Genomic DNA, 15,508 nt, shown 5'->3' on the forward strand with positions numbered 1-15,508 from the left:
CAATCTTTCCCAGCATCAGCGTCTTTCCCAGTGAGTCAATTCTTCGCATCAGGTGGCCAAAGTATTGGAGTTTCAGCTTCAACATCAGTTTTTCCAATGAATAATCAGGACTGATCTCCTTTAGGATGGACTGGTTGAAACTCCTAACAGTCCAGGGGACTCTCAAGAGTCTTCTCCAACACCACAGTTTAGAAGCATCAGTTCTTCGGTGCTCAGCTTTATTTATAGTCCAACTCTCACATCCATGTACATGACTACTGGAAAAACCATAGCCTGGACTAGACAGACCTTTGCTGACAAAGTAATGTCTTTGCATTTTAATATGCGGTCCAGGTTGGTCATAACTTTTCTTTCAAGTAGCAAGTATCTTTTAATTTCATGGCTGCAGTCACCAGCTGCAGTGATTTTGGAGCCCCCCAAAAGAAAGTCTGTCACTATTTCCCCATCTATTTTCCATGAAGTGATGGGACCAGATGCCATGATCTTAGTTTTCTGAATGTTGAGCTTTAAGACAACTTTTTCACTCTTCTCTTTCACTTTCATCAAGAGGCTTTTTAGTTCTTCACTTTCTGCCATAAGGGTGGGTTCATCTGCATATCTGAGGTTATTGATATTTCTCCAGGAAATCTTGATTCCAGCTTATGCTTTATCCAGTCCAGAATTTCTCATGATGTACTCTGCATATAAGTTAAATAAGCAGGAGCTATTTCAAATCCTAAAAGATGATTCTGTGAAAGTACTGCACTCAATATGCCAGCAAATTTGGAATACTCAGCAGTGGCCACAGGGCTGGAAAAGGTCAGTTTTCATTCCAATCCCTAAGAAAGGCAATGCCAAAGAATGCTCAAACTACCGCACAATTGCCCTTATCTCACATGCTAGTAAAGTAATGCTCAAAATTCTCCAAGTCAGGCTTCAACAGTACGCGAACCGTGAACTTCCAGAAGTTCAAGCTGGATTTAGAAAAGGCAGAGGAACCAGATCAAATTGCCAACATCTGCTGGATTATTGAAAAAGCAAGAGAGTTCCAGAAAAACATCTATTTCTGCTTTATGGACTACACCAAAGCCTTTGACTGTGTGGATCACAACAATCTGTGGAAAATTCTTAAAGAGATGGGAATACCAGACCACCTGACTTGCCTCTTGAGAAACCTGTATGCAGGTCAGGAAGCAACAGTTAGAACTGGACATGGAACAACAGACTGGTTCAAAATTGGGAAAGGAGTACATCAAGGCTGTATATTATCACCCTGCTTATTAACTTATATGCAGAGACTCAGTACAGCCATTGATAAATGAATAAATACATAAAAAGGCTACCTGAGAGCTATCACATGAAGTAGGGCCTACTCATAAATGAAGCCAATATGGGCAAAGTAATGTGAAGGGTAGGAAAAGAGAAGAAGAGGAGAGAGAGAAAAGGCCTTCTGGAGGCCATCTGTGCTTGAATTCAGTGCTACCCCTAAAGTTAAAGTGTTAGTCGATCAGTCGTGTCGGAAAGCAACCCCATGGACTGTAGCTGCAAGGCTCCTTTGTCCATGGAATTCTCCAGGCAAAAATACTGGAGTGGATAGCCATTCCCTTCTCCAGGGAATCTTCCCAATCCAGGGATAGAACACAGGTCTCCCTCAGTGCAGGCAGATTTTTTTTTACCATCTGAGCCACCAGGGAAGCCCGTGCTACCCCTCAGCTCTTCAGTTATGTCAGCCAATAATCCCCATTATGTAAGATTGAGTTGGATTTTCTGGCTCTTGGAGCCAAAAGATTCCTGAATAATACAAATTCTATAGGCACTGATCAACATCATAGTGCTAGCTTTAGATTATGAGTTAGAATCCAGAGATTATTTTTCGAGTGGGGAAAAGAACAATTTCAAATATCATGATGAGAGACCTCCAGAAACTGACTTAAAGACAATGAAACAGATTTTTATCTAAGCAGTGTTTCTAACACTGGACATGGCAGAGCCCGAGATGGTTGATGGATCTGTCTCAGTGACTGCTGTGGACAAGAGAAGGCAACAGGTGGATGGAGGTAATGATTAGACAAGGCTTCAAACTCAGCAACAACAAGACTATTTATTTATTTACTGGGCATCTTTGCAAGTACTTCTTTGAACAAAGGTTGAAAATCATTATTTTTGGGACATGAATAGCTCCCAAATTCAGGCCATACTCAGTTCCAGGAAAGGCCTCTAAGGGAACCGGCAGTCAGTGCTGAAACACCTGAATAAGAACCAGAAAACTGATTTAATGATAATTTATTGATAATTTATTATTTACTGATAATTTATCATCACTGGGTGCATCAGAAAACTTGACATCTTTCTTGGAAGAGATAATCAGTCTCTACAGGGAGAGGGGAGCATAGCACTTTGGAAGATCCATTCTGATGTCATCAAATAGCAGAAAAAGAGAGAAGAGATATCTCTGCAGAAATGTTATGTGAGCAAGGACCAAACAACACTGATCTCGGTGTATACCTTGTAGACTAGGACTCTGATTTTATGAAGGATCACTTAAGGTGGCCTCTCCAAACTTTCTTTCTAGCATATTTTATTCCATGGTACTTCACAGAGTAGCTGAATGAATGTGTGGAGCCCTGGAACTGTTCAAACCAGTGATCTTGCTGCCGTCACACTGACATCATAGTTCAGTCTACACATCACCAGCCTACACAATACCATCGCAGGCGGGTACTGCAGTCTCAATGCTGTGCGGGTAAAATGACTTCCTAGCAAAATAACACTCACAGTCATCTTAGAAATCCTCAGAATCACAGGACATCATTTTCTAATCTCCCTTCAAGTCATCATTTCCGGCACTCCAAATCTTCTCTGAAAATCTTCTGAAATGTTTATTTATTTATTTATTTTAATTTGGAGGTTTGTTACTATTCAACAAAATTCTTCTTTTCTGAAAAACTATTTTTGTGTTTGTTGAAAGACTTGCACATGGCTATAAGAATATAATAACAATAATCTTCATCATCACCATAACTCACTGTTGTGCTCCAGTGTACTTCCTAAATATGTAATCCTGTTTCACAGGAGTTTTGAATTTCTGAATAAAACATTTATTGATTTCTCTAAGGTGTCCTGAGGATCTGTCCCCCAAATAGCTGTCTATTTATCAGGGGCAACTGGCAATTCTGCCAACTGGGATTCCTGCTGCTAAGTGGTTTCCCATATTGTTGTGTAGGAAGCAATCGTGACACCAACTTCTGAGCTAACCATGGAAATAGCAGATCTCACACACACCTACTCTCCACAAATCATCACGGACAGTTTCCCTCTTTCATTTTTATATATAAAAAAAGGGAACAGATGATTCGCGTTACTTGAGGAGGTGGAGATAAAAATTCTCCAGTTATTTCTCGTACATCACAGCCATGCAAAAGGTTTCAAGAAAGACTGGAAGCAGAAATGAATAATTTTGGACTTAGATCTTGCCTCTACTGCTTTCTCAAGAAGGGCACATACTAAGAATGTTTTTCCTTTTATCTCAGAGTTCTGGCAAATGCTTCAGAAAATGAGGATTAATCCAATTGTTAAGAAACAATTTTTAGTCATGAGAAACACGGAAAGCAAATTTTATGAGCATTCTGAATGATTTTTTTGATGTTGATAATATTGAAGATGGAAAAAATGGCAAACTGAATCTCTACTTTCTTAGTAATTAGCTACATTTAAAGGCCAATGCAATTTTTATAGAAGGATGCATACTTTGATAACTGCACATCCTTCAAAGAATAGTTTCTGATAGATTGAACTGTATGATAATTCTGCCACAGAAGTCCTTTCTCACTAAGCTTATCCACCATTATACCTAAATCGAACCCACACTGTAACTCAGTTTTCATGTGTAAGATTTCAGCTTTTAAGATAATCATTTGCAAATTTAAATAAGGTCTTGTACAAACCTTAAAAGAAAATGCAAGTAGTCAGTTTGGACTGTGCCACATGTCGGATTTAAATTCTATATGCTTATAACTTTCATGCTCACACACATGATTCAAATGCACTCTTGTTTACAGATGGACACTAGTACTTTAACTGTTAGATGGGAACATTAACATATTGTAAGAGATGCCTAGACATAGAGTCAGGGGCTTGCGTCATGACTGAATGAGATACAAGACTCTAACCTTAAAGAGGGGTATGGTGGTCCAGATGATGTCAAATAAACCAAGGCTAATTGTGAAGCAGAGATGGATGTTTTTTTTTTTACTAACTAAACTAGCTTCAGCGTCTGGAGGGTACAGTCAGTTCCCAGTGGAGTTCAATCGCCAGTTTTTGAATGATAAGATTCTTTGGGGGAATTTTCCTTGTTCAAATGTTATACATAAAGTAAGACTATTTCAATATCCATAAGTAGCTCATTGTTTTAAATTTGCTTGGCTAAATTTATAAAAGTGAGGTTGTACCATAAGACAGATCGAGGTGTCCAGCACATGGAAGATTCTCTCATACAATAAATGACCTTTCTGTAGCCGTCCCCCTCCATGTTCTGGGACACGGATTCCCCTGTACACATCATTATGGAGAAGCAGAAATAGTTTGTACAAGAAAATATTATATTTTTTGGCCTTGCCCCTACTAACTCATATTTAATTTATCCTTTTGGTATAAGGTCAACTAAGTGAGATCCACACAGAGCAGATATCTAATATTATTCCTGTGCTTCTAAATGGACAGAATGGAAGAACATCCATTTATGAGAGAAGCTCTTCAGATTCCATATTTCACACTTAAGTTTTAAAGAATGTCTCTAGTTCTACACATTCAGAATTTGCCTAAAAGAGGCATGAAGAATGACTGAACCCTCTGACATTTGTATTGTTGGGCTGTGTGGAAAGATCTCAGAGATTACATCATGTAGTCCATTCAGTTTATAGCTGAAGTTTCTTTGGGCCAAAGAGGTGGACTTAATCATCCTCCAAAATGTCTAATCCTGTAGGCTAGAGCCCAGTATACTGAATCCTTAACTCTAAATAGTGAATGATAGTATGTGTCATTCTGCACAGTTATTAACTGGAGGTCACTATATGAGGCTCAAAACAAGATGTAGTAGACAAAGGCCAAATTCGTTTATAGTGCTCTTGGTTAAGATGTTCCCATCTGTAGTCAGAACACCCCAGGTTATAACCTAGCTCTGCCACTTACTCGCTGAACAAGTTTACTTAACCTAATTGTGCATCTATTTGCTCATCTATAAAATGGAGAATTTGGAACCAGCTTCCTAGAGTGTGTGGTGTGATGGATCAGTAAGGGTAAACATGAAAGATTTAGCATAGAAAATACACAATGTTTACATATTGTGACTAGTATTATCATTATTAGTTCAGTCTATAAATAAATAAATATACTATAGCAGAACTTTCTTGAAAACCTTTGTGCCCTCTATGTAACTTCCTATCTTCATTACATTCCCTTTCTATTCCACAATAAAAAAAGTAATCTGAAAATATGTTATCTCTAAATTGCATGGGCCTAAACCGTGTAAAAATTTCTAAGAGATGTGCATGAGGATTTAATTGTACAACATTCTATAAAACCCACAAAAGAGAATAAAGCAGCAATGTAATGGGGGGAAATGTACTCAAAAAGAGATGACCAAATATTTCCTTCAAGCTTGATACTGATTTTTTTCTTTTAAATCAAATGGCTCCTGAGTCTAGAAAAGTCACAGCAAATGCCTCTATTGATGACCATTTAAATTCCCTCTACAACAGAAATACTAAATGATAAAGCTATTGAGACCCTCTAGGGAAACTATTTCCTGCAGAAAACGATGGCTTCATGAAAATCTTAAGCATGAATTCAATCAACAAAATGCATACCTCTACAAAGTAATAATTACGAAGCTGCTAATGAACTTATGTTTGCAAATAAAACTAGAATAGCTGTCAATCTGGGGGACTTCCCTGGTGGTCCAGTGGTTAAGAATATACCTTCCAATGCAGGAGACATGGGTTTGACCCCTAGTCAAGGAACTAAGATCCCACGTACCACGGGGCAACAAAGCCTGCATGCTGCCACTAGAGAAAAACGCATGTGCCGCAACAAAGACCCAGTACAGCCAAAAAAAAATTAAAATAATGCCAGTCTGCATTCTACATGTGGTACAAAATCTGTTCAGGTCACAAAAATTAAATGTAACCAATATAATGTGCTTTATACCACACTTTAATACCATACCTCAACCCATGCTGTCTGTTCCAGGTGGCACAGTGGTAAAGAATCCACCTGCCAATGCAGAAGACACAGGAGACATGGGTTCGATCCATGTCCATGTCCAATCCAGTACTGGATTGGGTTGCCATTTCCCTTCTCCAGGGGATCTTTCTGACCCAGGGATCGAACCCAGGTCTCCCACATCGCAGGCAGATTCTTTAACAGCTGAGCCACAAAGGAAGCCCACAACACATATTTGCATGCCAAAACTCTATTTTTGAGCTACTGAGTATTGCACATGATAAAGTTGAAGAAAATAGTGGCATAAAAAGAAATCAAAGCAATGGATAGTTAAAAACATTTAAACATCTTTTGTGTGTAAATTACCAACATCCATTGTCTTAAAATGTGAAAAATGCTCTTACTGAGTCACTTATTTCCACCTCTCACAGCCATTCTAAAATTAAAGTTTTAAAGCACAAGACTCCAGGTTCAGACTTTAGGTTCTACACCAGTTCAACTATTTTTGAGATCAAAATCTCAGTTTTCTCATGTTTGCTGCTGCTAAGTCGCGTCAGTTGTGTCCGACCCTGTGCAACCCCATAGACGGCAGCCCACCAGGCTCCACAGTCCCTGGGATTCTCCAGGCAAGAACATTGGAGTGGGTTGCCATTTCCTCCTCCAGTGCATGAAAGTGAAAAGTGAAAATGAAGTCGCTCAGTCGTGTCCGACTCTTCGCGACCCCATGGGCTGCAGCCTACCAGGCTCCTCCGTCCATGGGGTTTCCCAGGCAAGAACACTTGAGTAGGGTGCCATTGCCTTCTCATGTTTAAGTGAGGTCAATACAGTATAAATCTTGAAAATGATGAGCGTAATGCCTGGCACGTAACTAAGCATGTAAATACACATATAAAGTGATTGTTTTTCCAGGCAATGTTCAAATGGTATTTACTCAGCAAAAGTCAACTGGCTTTATAATTAACTCAAACCAATTCGTTTTTCTGGCTCCCATTCTCCCTGACTATTCAGACCTTGAGATTTCCCACATAGTAGATGTTTAAGGTTTAACTCATTACAATTATTTTCACTACTTCTTCCTTATTTAGACACTGAGAGTGAATTTATTTCTATACATGTATGTGTGTATTTACTTATTTGTACTGTTTCACACATTGTCCTGCCCCTTCTATTATTCACATAAATCTTGGGGATCTGCCTCCTTTGCTATCTCTGTAAAATTCTAATGGTGTCATGCAGGACTTCTCAACCTTGATATTATTGCTACCTGATGCTGGATAATTCTTTGTTGATGAGGCTATCTTGTGCATTGTAGCACGGTTAGCAGTATCCTTGGCCTCTAACCCAAAATATCTCCACCCCCTTGAGACAATCGGCAGCGTCTCCAGATGGTGTTAAAAATCCGATGGGAAAAACACCCTTAACTGAGAACCACTACTGTAATATACTGGTTAATCCTATCTTTTAGAATTAGAAAGTCAGTTCTACCTGGTTTTTGATCACGGCAGACATTCAGTAATAAGTTGTGAAAATTATGGTTGAAATATATAAAGTTATTTCACCTCTTCAGTCCTTATTTTCCTGGTCTCTAATGTGAGAAAAATGAAGTACTTATTTTTAAGAGTGGTTTGTATGGTCTTTAATGGGATTTAAATAGATAATAATGTTAGCTACTGGATTTAGTTTGGGTATCTGAAGTAGAAATTAGATGGGGTTGAACTTCCAAGAATTTATTTGGGTGAAAAGCCTGTACAAGAGATAAAAGGTCAGCACCTGGGAAACTGAAGCCATTGACCATGGTGCAAGTCTGACTCTGGAAGGATGGCTGGGTAAAAGTGCTCTTAGTTGCCATACAGTCTAGAAGGTCTCAGCAAGATTGAGGGGGTGTCCAGAAGCCACAGTCAGCCCTTCCAGGAGTCCCGCCTGCCTTTGAATCCCTCCTGTGTTTAGTCTTCACTGGGAGTCATCCATTTTGGTGGTTGGTGCAACCACCATAATGGATATAAAAGCTCAGAATCTGGGGTCCTTGATAAGTTGTGCTCCTTGTAACTGGAGGTCTGGCAGGTGCATGCTCATGGGTGTCCTGTACTTTGCACAATTCTTCAAGTAGAGTTAAGACCTTATTATTACTATTCTTAACTACTATTTTCATTACTATTTCTAGTCTTACTCATTTGCCAATGACCCTATGTGGCAGCCCCAATGTCCCCAGCCCTCTTTTGAAATTCTGTAGCACGTATTGTTCAAATCACTTTCCTGGCATTCATTAGACATCTCTATAAGGATGTCTAGTATTAACATATCCAAAATTAATTAATAATTAATCCAAAATTAACATTCCCCAAACAGCACATTCTCAATCCCCCTTACCCTGGCCCAACTGCTCCTTTCACAGTCATTACTAGTTCACAAATGGGCCCTATCACACATTCAGTTGCTCAAACCAAAACTCAAAGATTCATCTTTGGCTCCTCTCAGGACACACCCCATTCATAAGTGAATCTAGTCACTCGGCCTTTAAAATAGAGCCTAAATCCAACTGCTTCTCTATTCCCCATGTTCAATCTTTCATTCCTTCTGCCAATGATCATTTCTCTCCCTCTCCTTTCCAAAGTAAAAACTTGCATGGAGAAATAAATGATTAAACTGCTTGGGTGGAAGACCTAACATTGTTACCTAAGCCAGAAGCTGGCAAAATTTTTCTTAAAGGGCAACATAGGAAGTATGTTCTTCTCAGGTCAACAGGCAAAATCAAAAAAACTATGTAGGTACTTCTATAAACATTTAAAATGTATCTATTTAAAAATGTGAAAATAAGATTTGGTTGTGGGCCACCATTTGCCAACCACTTGCCTAAACCATCATCACTCAACAAACAGGTCATCTCACTTGCTCCTTGAGCTCCAGCAGTATAATCCAGCGAAGAGCCGGATGATTCTTTTGTAATGTAAAGAAAATAATTTCACCGCATTTCCCTCAACTTCCATAACTGCCTGTGACAATTGTTATAAAATCTGAAACCCTTACCTTGGCCTGTGAGGTTCTGTAGGTTTGTCTCCACTTCACTCCATTATTCTGCTTTCATTCCCCACTGCACTGCCTCCTGATTTTCATCCTGCGGGCATGCTGGGTCTGGAGCTTCTCAATGCTGCTCACATGTGCTGTTCAGGGCTTTTGTTCTGGTGCTTTCCTCTGCTCTTCTCTGATAGGGGCACCTCACGCATGTCTCTGCTAAAAGAGAAGCTTCTCCTTAATACGCTATCCAAAACGACCCTCCTCTTTCACCTTCTCTCCCCTTACTCTGAACTGTATTTCTTCATAACACTTATTATTGCCAGGTAATATGTTCATTTAGAGTAGTCTGCCTCTTCCACTAGATTTTAGCTGCAAAAACAGGAGAATTTGATAGTTCAGAGGGCATATCCATGTCGACAATGACTAGAGAGTGCTCCAATATTTTTGAATAACCTAATAATGAGGGTTTTATGATTTTTTTTAATAATTCACTGCATTGTCTAGGTTAATTCCAAGTACCTTAGGGGTTTGAGTCCTATCTTTTATTTCTCTTTATTCTGTTACTAAATGTTTATCACCATTGATCCCATAGAATATACCTCACAGTTCTTTTCTTTCTTTCAGTAAAATAGATACATTTCTCTCTCTCTTTTTTTGTCAATAGAAAAACAAGCCTTTACTATTTCCTTCTGATAATAACACCAGTGATTACTGAGGGGAAAATGTATAAAAATAAAATACAGAATAATTAAAAATTCCCTAAAATCCCATTCAAAGATACAATCAGTGAATTGGTTGATCTAGTCCTATAGTGTTTTTCTATGCACAAATTACACCATTTTATTGGAATAAGAATGGCATCATACTCTCTATAATTCCTTAATACTTTCTGGACTTTCTTTTTAGTTAACACCAGGTCTTTAATATTTTTCCATGCTAAGAGCTTAGAATTTGAGATTTTGCCTTGAAAAATAAGCAAGGAAATACAGAAGAGTCATTAATTAGGATACCTTTAGATTAAGATACTGCAGAGGTGACAAGCATGGCATTTTTAGTGAGCAAGAGCAGATGACATTTGGGAGCATGCATGGGTAGATAGTGAAGTTTAGATGAAGTTGAGAGAAAAATGTCATCTGTAGGTTAAAAGACCACCTAAAAGATGCAGATTAACAGTCTGAATTTCACATGAGTAGAAATGAGATCAAGCAGTATAATAAAAAGAAGCAGCAAAATTGCAACAGAACAGTCAAATGGATATGCTTTTTGGCAGTAATTGTGAAGGGTCTGGAAATGAGAAAATGGGAACAGCTAGTGGCTGCTACATAAAGAGAAAATAAACAAGATTAAACAGGTCAAGTTAGAGCATGATAACTTCTTTAACAATCTGGAGCGGGTTTTGAAGAACATTTAACCAAAGACAGATACTTTATGTGCAAAATTAAGGTTAGAAAACTTATTCTCTGGTTAATGTGAAGACACACATTTCAAATGCAATGTTATTGCTCTGTACAACCTTAATTATTATTGCTATTATCATCTTTTCTAGGATCCTTAATTTTTAGTTAGAGATGTCAAACATTTTCACAAAACAGAAGTGATGCACTAACAAAATAAAATAATATAAAAACATTTTCACTATATTTTTAAACAAGGTTTTTCAATTGGAATCATTTCTTGCTTGTATGGAGTTATTAGGGTTTATACTGACCAATCTTCTTGCTGTGCATTTTCTTTAAAATTTCATTTGCTTTCTGCTAAGATGTTTAGTCTTTAACTAGATTTCATCTCTGTTCAGTTGTGGTTCTGAGTGATTCTAGTGTAATCCTTTGAGCCAAAAGCTACTGCTGCTAAGGCAGTACTTATGATATGCTCATAATCCCCATTTCAGATGTGGCTTCTTTTAATTTATTCCCTCCTTATCTGTTGGAGCTGTGCTGAAACATTTTGAGTCTCTTTAAGTGAAGGTATGCTCATCATGTGTGGAACCATACATCAGTCTCTTCAGCATAGACGTATCCAAAGGAGGCTTTATGATTTATGACATGACATCTTATGTGTGTGTGTATATGTGTGCTCAGTCACTCAATTGTGTCTTGCTCTTTGTGACCCCATGGGCTATAGCCCACCAGGTTCCTCTGTCCATGGGATTCTCCAGGCAAGAATACTGGAGTGGGTTACCATCTCCTACTCCAGGGCATCTTCCTGACCCAGGGAATCAAACCCAAGTCTCCTACAACTTGTGCATTGGCAAGCAGGTTCTTTACTACTGGGCCGCGCCACCTGGGAAGCACTATGATATCTTACAAAGCTATTGATTTCCCTAAATTCATTCTGGTTACTTTGAAATTCAAATATGCTCTCAGTGTATAATCAAAATGAGTTTGAGGGTAAAGTGAAGTCAAAATATACTAACTAGCTTAGCATTTATATGTGTAAGACATCCTCACCCTGCATCCCTTACATTTCTCAATGGCAGTGACTGCTTTTTTGGTGGATTATCCCCTGAAGTTCAGTAACCTGAGTTACATGGAATTTGATTCTGTGTGGAATTTTCACCTTTGGCTATATATGGTAACTATAACTTACACTTACACTTCACTAATTGTAGATGAAACACTATTTAAGCACTTCACAATCATTAACTTATTAACTCCTTAAAACAGAAATAGATACTATGAGGAAGCTGAGACTCAGAGAAGTTAAGTAACAGGCTCAAAGTCATCGAGGCAGCAAATGGCATAATCCACAAATGAACAAGGCAGCCTGGCTCTACTGTCCATTCTCTTAGTCATTATGCTCTATTGTTTCTTATTAAATTATAATAATTGATCTTACTGGTCATTGGCACCTCAGCTGCTTCAAGACTAAAGGTGTAGCAAGGAGAAATAGAAATTGACCCCACTTAGAAAATACTCTCAAGGCATCAAATGTTTAGTTTCCTTGAGGCAACAACTGTGCTGAATATTATTGGTGCCTGGCCCATGGCAGGAACTCATTTAAAGGAGAATGAATCCATTCAGTTTACAAATATGCAGTAAGTGCCTGGTATGATTAAGCATAGTGCTAAGATGTTGTCAGGATAAGCCAAAGGATGTTGCTATCCTTGAGGAGTTTATACCCCAGGGAGAGACCAACAATAAATATAGGGGATAAAAAAAGTTCACAAGCCAATATTGGATTGTTATTATCTCTATGAATAAAATAAATAAGAGTGATTATCTGAGAGGGTTAGATTTGATTTAAAAGAGAATACTCAGAAATGGCTTCTTGGAAGAGAAGCTTTTGAGAAGCCTTGCTCAGATCTTGAGGAAAGATCTGAATAGTAAAGAAGCAGTCTTACTGAAGGAAGGGAAGAGTATCTCAGGCTTTAAAGAGGGGATCCTTTTCCTTTGTCAAGGGAAGGAAAGAAGGAACAAATGAAAGAAGCAAGATTTAATTGAAAAAAATGAAGATGCAATCAATGTTCACAGTATGGTTTTTATGAATCATGATAATTCTTTTCTCATCTTCTATTTCTAAATAGCTGTGCTTCATTTAAAAGTTTACTGTTATTCTTTTTTTTTTAATTTATTTATCTATTTTTTTACTTTACAATATTGTATTTGTTTTGTCATACATTGACATGAATCCACCATGGGTGTACATGTGTTCCCCTTCCAGAACCCCCCTTCCACCTCCCTCCCCATCCCATCCCTCTGGGTCATCCCGGTGCACCAGCCCTGAGCATCCTGTATCATGCATCAAAACTGGACTGGTGATTCATTTCACATATGATAATTTACATGCTTCACTGACATTCTTCCATATCATCCCACCCTCGCCCTCTCCCATAGAGTCCAAAATACAGTTCTATACATCTGTGTCTCTTTTGCTGTCTCGCATACAGGTTTATCTTTACCAATTTACTAAATTCCATATACATGTGTTAGTATACCGTATCGGTGTTTTTCTTTCTGGCTTACTTCACTCTGTATAATAGGTTTCAGTTTCATCCACCTCATTAGAACTGATTCAAATGTACTCTTTTTAATGGCTGAGTAATATTCCATTGTGTATATGTACCACAGCTTCCTTATCCATTCGTCTGCTGATGGGCATCTAGGTTACTCTTAAAGACTCTATGTCTCAGTTTCTCTTTTTCACCTAAAACATGGGAAAACAACATAGGTTTTCTGTGTTATGTGGGTTGTACAGGGATAGCAGAAATTATTAGAAAACATAAATGTGGCTATAGAAGGCCTAGCAGCAAAACTGATTATGAATAAGGACTACTCTCACTTTATACAGTACTAAAATGGTCTCTTACTACTTTTCATCCTGATATCTGGGAAGATATGGTCCAGAAGAACAAGATCTTTTTGAGTTAATGCATCTCCTACAAAGGTTAGTGATCCTGGTAACTGACAATGATGAGAATAGATGCTTTCCCAGCATCATTCAAAAGAAGTCTCTTAGAGACCGCTGATTTCATTTCATATTGTCACTTAGAGTCTCATTAGTATGTCCCTTTATCCATCAACTTCCTTGATATGCCATGACAACAGAATAATTTATAGCAACCCTTTGTCTGACTCACAATGAATTCAAATTCACTGGAAGCATTCAATTTGTGCTCTTGTCAAGATGCTTCTGGAAACAGAACTGTCTCCACCTGATCCCCAAATCTTTCATGTGCCATTACCTTATGAATGACACTTTAATTCTCTTAACCTTTGCAAAGAATTTTCAGATTCTTTGATTTATTTGTTCAACTCAAGAAAGGCTTACTATGCACAAAGCACAGAGCTGAGGGTGGGGGAAACAAGGAAGAAGGTATGGTCCTGCTTAACAGGCATCTAACCAGAAAAGGCTGAGGCAGAAGTGCTGAGCAGTGATATTGACAATAATTCTTAAAGTGCAATCCTCACATTTTGTGGATCACAGGCAACTTGAAATTATGTCATTTAATCAAAGAATGGATGTTGGGAAAACAAGCTAAAGAGTGGACATCATTCTTTCTAAAGCAATGACACAAAGATAGGGAAAAGCTGCTTAGGCAAAGCAGATATGCTGGGAAAGGCTGTTTACACAAAGTCCTTTTACCAATACTACCGGAACCTCACCTTGTGTCAGGAGATGTAGTGGATACTGGCGTTACTCATAGTCTAATTCAATGCAATTCATCAGATTTAGACACAGAATACTATGAGAATGATCTTAGCTGCCTGAAAAGATTCGGCTGGTCAGAAAAAAAGTGTCCCAGGGGAGTGAAAATTGAAGGAGTGGTATGTGCTGGATAAAGATTGTGTTTAGCACTGCCTCATATTCAGTACTTTTCCGTCCACTTCTCAAAAATGTATAGGAGAGTATGGTTCCACATTCTCACAGTTTGGAAATGTCCCTTCAAATTTATACTTGTTAAAATCTTCTTAATTAAAGAGCAGACAAGCAACTCTAGTATATGCATTGTTTTAAACACCTAATATGTGTCAAAGTCAGTGTAAGCAGCTTTAATGTATTTTCTGACTTGGCATCCATTGGTACAAAGGTTTATAAAATGAAAGTTGAATACATTTCTGCCTTGGTAAATAAGTATTCACAGTGAACATGTTTTGTTGATGACTAACCAACATACATAGCCTGATGTTTGTTATCACCACATTCAATTTTTGTTTTACATATAGAAGTAGCAAAATGCCCACAAGGAAAGGAAATGAGGAAACTAGATTCCAGACTAAGACCTATACAGAACTGTGTGACCTTGCGCAAGTACTTCCTGCTCTGGGTTCCAGAGTTCTCTTTCGTAAAAGGAGGAACCTATGATTTCAAAGTATTCTTCAGCAGTATGTCATTATACATGACAAGAGATGAAATAGATGTAACATTTAATGATTTATAAACAGAGAGTGAATGTTTCTTCTTTCCTTCCCTCTTAGTCTTAATTCTTCCTTCCCTACAAAAAAAAAATCATCTAAAATTACAGATTTTGGATAGTGCTTTAGAAAAAAATACCAGATAGTTGAAAGTTATGACCACTTAGGACTTTTCCACATTCATTTTTTAAAAAAATAGTGATCATAAAATATTTATTTCAGGAGTTTTTCTCTTCAAACACAGAAGATTGTAAGAGATGGTATAACAGAAAAGCAAGTGGATGTTGTAGTAACATAATAAACACACACACACACAAGGTGCATGAACACACACATTCCTAGGCACAAACGCAACAGCTGTCTGCTAAACAGGGACAAAAGAATAGGGGCACTTTCCACAAGTGTAATTCTCATGTAATAATGGTCACACTACTACAAAGACAATG

Source organism: Giraffa tippelskirchi, chromosome 9 (assembly GCF_054371585.1).
Source record: "Giraffa tippelskirchi isolate mGirTip1 chromosome 9, T2T-mGirTip1v1.2.pri, whole genome shotgun sequence".
Lineage (NCBI taxonomy): Eukaryota > Metazoa > Chordata > Mammalia > Artiodactyla > Giraffidae > Giraffa > Giraffa tippelskirchi.